The sequence below is a fragment of the Dermacentor silvarum genome, chromosome 2, assembly GCF_013339745.2.
Source record: "Dermacentor silvarum isolate Dsil-2018 chromosome 2, BIME_Dsil_1.4, whole genome shotgun sequence".
In the NCBI taxonomy this organism is placed as follows: domain Eukaryota; kingdom Metazoa; phylum Arthropoda; class Arachnida; order Ixodida; family Ixodidae; genus Dermacentor; species Dermacentor silvarum.
Genome location: NC_051155.1, coordinates 48,675,933 through 48,681,932, shown reverse-complemented (window position 1 = coordinate 48,681,932; position 6,000 = coordinate 48,675,933).

The window sequence follows — 6,000 nt, the reverse complement described above, 5'->3', positions numbered from 1 at the left end:
CAACTCTGAAAATTAGATTCATCATCATTATCTGCCTATTTTTATGTCCACTACAGACGGCCTCTGTCAGTGATCTGCAATGACCTATGTCTCTTAACTCTGCCACACTAGGGGCGCGGAAAGACAGCCCGGCAAGGAAGACAGCGCGCATGAAGTTAGCAGCCATCCCTGCTCGTCCTTTATCATTGCACCCACCAATGATTACCGACACTTAGATATGGCACTCGGGCCGCATAAGCGTCAGCCGCGCACAGTCATTCACAGCTATACGGCAGGGCTAGAGGAGAAGACGCGTGCTCTGTTTCCCATTCGCATTTGATTACGTGACATAGAACTAACCCGAATATTGAGCGCATGGGAAAATAATGCCCACCAAGCCGCCTTCCTTTTCAGCTCACTGTTACGTGCTTTTTTCCGCACCCACAGTGTATGGGTCGCTCATTTATATGGCTTTTGGATTTAATGCGGAACATTACGGCGACGACCACCGCGACAATTTGGCTGAAGTGTCGATATAATTGCTTTCGCCATAAAGCTGGACAGAAAATTGTTAGCAGATGACATATATATATATATATATATATATATATATATATATATATATTGTAACCGACAGTTGCGACAACCGTTTCTAATAAAACTGATTTATTCTGGGCGAACCTACTCCAAAGACTCAACACTCAACAAAAACGCCTGCGAGCGGCACCTCTTCGAACGTTCTCTTCTTTCTCACCTCCTTTCGCGTGCCATTCATCCGACCCTCGAGCACGAGCCACCGGTCTGTCAGCACGTGGTGTGGGTACGTGCGGAACCTACCCATTATATATATATATATATATATATATATATATATATATATATATATATATATATCAGCAAGGAGCGCGTTTACGACTTCGGAGAGGAAGACACGTCCTCTATCACTCAAAAGTTCGCGAGGTGCACCCCGTGACGGAAAATAAAGTTTTTCAGGAGGAAGGATGCTATTTCACGAGCGGTGGCAGCAGGCAGAGCGGCTGTTTCTGCGTAGCGCGTCAAATGGTCGATGGCGACGACTATCTATCGGTTTCCGGAAGCCGTGCTCGGAAGGGGTCCATTCAGGTCAATGCCAATGCGATCGAAGGGCCTGGCAGGACACGGGATTGGCTGGAGCGGACCAGAGGCATGCTGAGCAGGAACTTTGCGGCGTTGGCACTGGGGGCACGACCGAATGTATTTGCACACAAAGGTGTAGTACATGCCACGCCAATAAAACCTGGAGCGAAGCCGGGTGTACGTCTTGAAGACACCCGCATGTGCACACTGCGGGTCAGTATGGAAGGCAGAACATATTTCACCACGAAGATGTCGAGGTATGACCAGCAACCACTTGCGGACGTCAGAGGCGTAATTCCGGCGATAGAGAAGTCCATCCCGAATTTCGAAGTGAGATGCTTGAAGGCGCAAAGCTCGAGAAGGTGAAGGAACAGTCGAAGGGTTTGAAAGGAAGCGTCGAATCACTAATCCAAGCATCCTTGCGTTGCTCCGAAGCCATATCGCAGCCTGCTGGGAACGAAAGCACCTGGTCAACGGCAGAGAGGCAGCTATCGCTTTCGGTTGACACGGGAGAACGGGAAAGCGCGTCGGCATCGGTGTGGCGGCGGCCAGACCTGTAGACAACGCGCACGTCGAAATATTGCAACCGCAAAGCCCAACGAGCTAATCGACCTGAGGGGTCCTTCAACGCGGACAGCCAACAAAGCGATCTTCGACGTGATCTGTAACCACGTCGAAGGGGCGGCCATAAAGGTAGGGTCGAAATTTACCAAGTGCCCAGATTATGGCCAAACACTCGTTCTCTGTAACGGAATAATTCTTCTCGGCTTTGGTGAGGGTGCGGCTTGCGTACGCAACGACGTACTCGTCGAATCAAGATTTGGGCTGCGCGAGCACAGCGCCGAGTCCAACACCGCTGGCGTCGGTGTGTACTTCTGTCGGAGCTGTCGGGTCGAAGTGACGCAGTATAGGCGGCGAGGTCAGTAGACGACGCAACTCTTGGAAGGCATCGTCACAAGCGGACGACCAGGCGTAATCGTTCAAGTCGCTCCGTAGAAGCTGATTCAAGGGAGCGGTGATGGACGCAAAATTCTGAATGAAGCGGCGAAAGTAAGAGCACAGGCCAAGGAAGCTGCGAAGTTCTCTTACGGAGGAAGGTTTGGGAAAATCAGCAACTGCACGGAGCTTGGCGGCGTCAGGAAGAATACTGTGTTTAGATACCACGTGGTCAAGGATGGTGAGCTGACTTGCGCCAAAGTGGCATTTCTTCAGGTTGAGCTGAAGGCCGGCGGAAGTTAGGCACCGTAACACTTCCTCCAGCCTACAGAGATGGGTGGGAAAATCAGGCGAAAAAATAACCACATCATATAAGTAGCACAGGCACGTTTTCCACTTGAGACCACGCAAAAGGTTGCCCATCATACGCTCAAATGTTGCGGGGGCGTTGCAAAGCCCAAAAGGCATAACGCGAAATTCACATAGGCCATCTGGTGTTACAAAGACCGTTTTAGGTTGGTCTTCGGGTGCCATGGGGACTTGCCAATAGCCGCTGCGTAAGTCGATAGAAGAGAACTCCGCGCCTTGGAGACAGTCAAGGGCGTCGTCAATTCTCGGAAGAGGGTAAACATCTCTACGAGTTATTTTGTTAAGACGACGGTAATCGACAAAATCGACACAGCATCGAATCGATTCATGCTTCTTCGCTACAATATATATATATATATATATATATATATATATATATATTGTAGCGAAGAAGGATGAATATATATATATATATATATTCTAAGGGTGTTTCTTTGGCAGAGCTTGGAGCAGCGCAGCGTCAACGGTCAGCGCAGTAACAGCTACCCATCACGAGAGCCGTTGCTGAGCGAGAGCGCTTGACCCACTAGCGTTTATAGCCAGTAGCGCTGTATCCACTGGCGTGTCTCTCTTCTTCACTACAATCACCCCCGGGAGCAATAAGGGAGCCGTCCGGCGACCTAACAGCTCGGCACGATGAGCGGGTCGAAGTAACGCTTGAGACGGTCGACATGGACAATGTCTCGTCCACGGCGGCGCATGTCTGAAGATGGCTCAACTGGTTCGATTACGTAGTTCACAGGGGATGCGCGTTCGAGAACACGATAAGGGCCTTCATACTTCGGGACCAGTTTTGATGAGAGACTAGGGGCAGTGAAAGGGACTGAGAGCCACACGAGCGCTCCCGGATCGAAGGTGACCGTGGAAGTGGCGTCACCGCGAGAGCTCCTCTGGCGCTCTTGATCATCGGAAGTAAAGGCCCGTGCTAGGTCGCGGCACTCTTCTGCATGCCTGACCGTGGCAGAAATAGGCACACACTCGGATGCATCCGGCCGGTACGGTAGAATGGTGTCGATGGTGTGGGAAGGGTGTCGACCATACAGTAAGAAATAGGGTGAAAATCCAGTGGTGCTCTGCGTAGCGGTATTATACGCGTAGGTCACGAAGGGCAGAATGGCGTCCCAGTTCGTGTGGTCGGAGGCGACGTACATTGAAAGCATGTCGCCGAGTGTACGGTTGAAGCGTTCTGTGAGGCCATTCGTTTGAGGGTGGTACGCCGTAGTCGTACGATGAACAACGTGGCACTCCTTGAGAATCGCTTCAAATACTTCCGACAGGAAGACGCGTCCGCGGTCGCTGAGCAGTTCTTGAGGTGGACCATGCCGCAGGATGAATCGGCGAAGTAGGAATGAGGCAACATCGTGCGCCGAAGCTGCTGGGAGAGCGGCGGTTTCGGCGTATCGTGTAAGATGATCTACTGCCACAATGACCCAGCGGTTACCAGCCGACGTCAAGGGAAGTGGCCCATACAAATCGATGCCAACGCACCCGAACGGCCGGGTAGGACAGGGTAGAGGCCGCAGACCAGCTGGCGAGAGTTGGGGTGAAGATTTTCGACGCTGGCAGTCGGGGCATGAGCGAACGGACTTTTGAACGTAGTTGTAGATTCCTCGCCAGTAGTAGCGTTGTCGGAGGCGCTGGTACGTTTTCAAAAGTCCCGAGTGTGCACACTGTGGATCAGAGTGGAACGATGCGCAGATTTCAGAACGCAGGCTTCTAGGTACTACTAATAACCACTGGCGGCCGTCAGAGGTGTAATTGCGTCGGTGAAGCAGGTCGTCGCGAATGGCGAAATGGCGAGCTTGACGGCGCAACGCACGAGTGGTTGGCGGCGATGACGGGTCAACAAGGAAGTCTATGATGGAGGCAATCCAGGGGTCCTTGCGCTGCTCGGAAGCGATGGTTTCAATGTCGACGGAAGAAACATCAAGCTGGGATAGTGAGCAGCAGGCATTGTCGTCAGGCAAGGGAGAACGTGAGAGGGCGTCAGCGTCAGCATGTTGGCGTCCGTTGCGGTACAGCCCGCGGATATCGTAGTCCTGCAGGCGAAGTGCCCAGCGGGCAAGACGACCTGAAGGATCCTTCAACGATGACAGCCAACATAGTGCATGGTGGTCGGTGAGGACATCAAATGGGCGACCATACAAATAAGGCCGGAACTTAGTAAGAGCCCAGATGATCGCCAGACATTATTTTTCCGTGACAGTGTAATTGGTCTCGGCTTTCGTAAGGGTGCGACTGGCATAGGCCACGACATATTCAGGAAAGCCAGGTTTGCGCTGCGCAAGGACAGCGCCGAGGCCAACACCACTGGCATCTGTGTGTACCTCTGTAGGGGCCGTCGGGTCGTAGTGGCGTAAAATTGGGGGAGTCGTCAGCAAACGACGGAGATTTGTGAACGCTTCCTCGCACTCTGACGACCACGAATGAAGGGGTTTGTTGCATCCAAGGAGCTTCGTCAGAGGCGATATGATGGCGGCGAAATTTCGAATGAAGCGTCGGAAGTAAGAACACAAACCTACGAAACTTCGCAGTTCTTTGATGGACGTAGTTTTAGGAAATTCGGCGACGGCACGAAGCTTGGCTGGATCGGGGAGAATTCCTTCCTTGGAAACAACGTAACCCAGTATCGTCAGCTGCCGCGCTGCAAATCGGCACTTCTTTAAATTAAGTTGTAGGCCGGCGTTTCTCAAACACGTCAAAACACGCCGGAGGCGTTAAGGTGCGTGGAGAAATCCGGAGCAAAAATAACGACATCATCAAGGTAGCACAAGCACGTGTGCCATTTCAAGCCGCGCAAAACTGTATCCATCATGCGCTCAAAAGTTGCTGGCGCATTACAAAGTCCAAACGGCATGACGTTAGATTCGCATAAACCGTCGGGCATGACAAAGGCTGTCTTCGGTCGATCGTCATCTGCCATAGGTACTTTCCGATCACCGTTACGTCGAATTTACCCTCTTCGCTGCAACGCGAAGTCTGGAGCGTGTCCTTACGAACTACGCAAGAGCCCAGATGTTCGAATCCCTACGATTGCATCCGTGGTTCGAGCGAGTTCACTACGCTTCTTTATCATCTGGGCATGCGCTCGATAGCGCGGTCGGGCGTTTCTATGAGATATATGAGGCGCTCCGTCGCCGCAACCTGCGTAAAGCTAAACCGCGTGGCGGCAAGGCGAATGCGTGGTGGAGCCCTCAGCTCGCTGAGGAGAGACTGCGTGTGCGCGCGATGCGTCGTCGCTTTCAACGGGCCCGCGACCCTGATCAGCGATCGTTTTACAGGACGCAATATGCGTCGGCTTTCGCAGCCTACAAGCAGCACATTCGTAGGGCCAAAGACGCAGCGGATCGCGCGCTTTGCCAGGATATGACGGCTCGCAACCTTTATGGTTCGCCGTTCAAACTGGCGTTTGAGAAATTACACTCCGCGACGCTCCTCCCACCGCTTGAGACCTCGCCCAACGTCGTCACGTCTTCGGTGTTGGCGTCTGCTACACTGCTGTTGAGTGAGCATGTCGCGACGGATGACCCGAGTTGCGATACCCCCTTTCACGCACTACTTCGCGCGCTCGCGTGCTCTGATTACCCTCCCGTGCCTGAC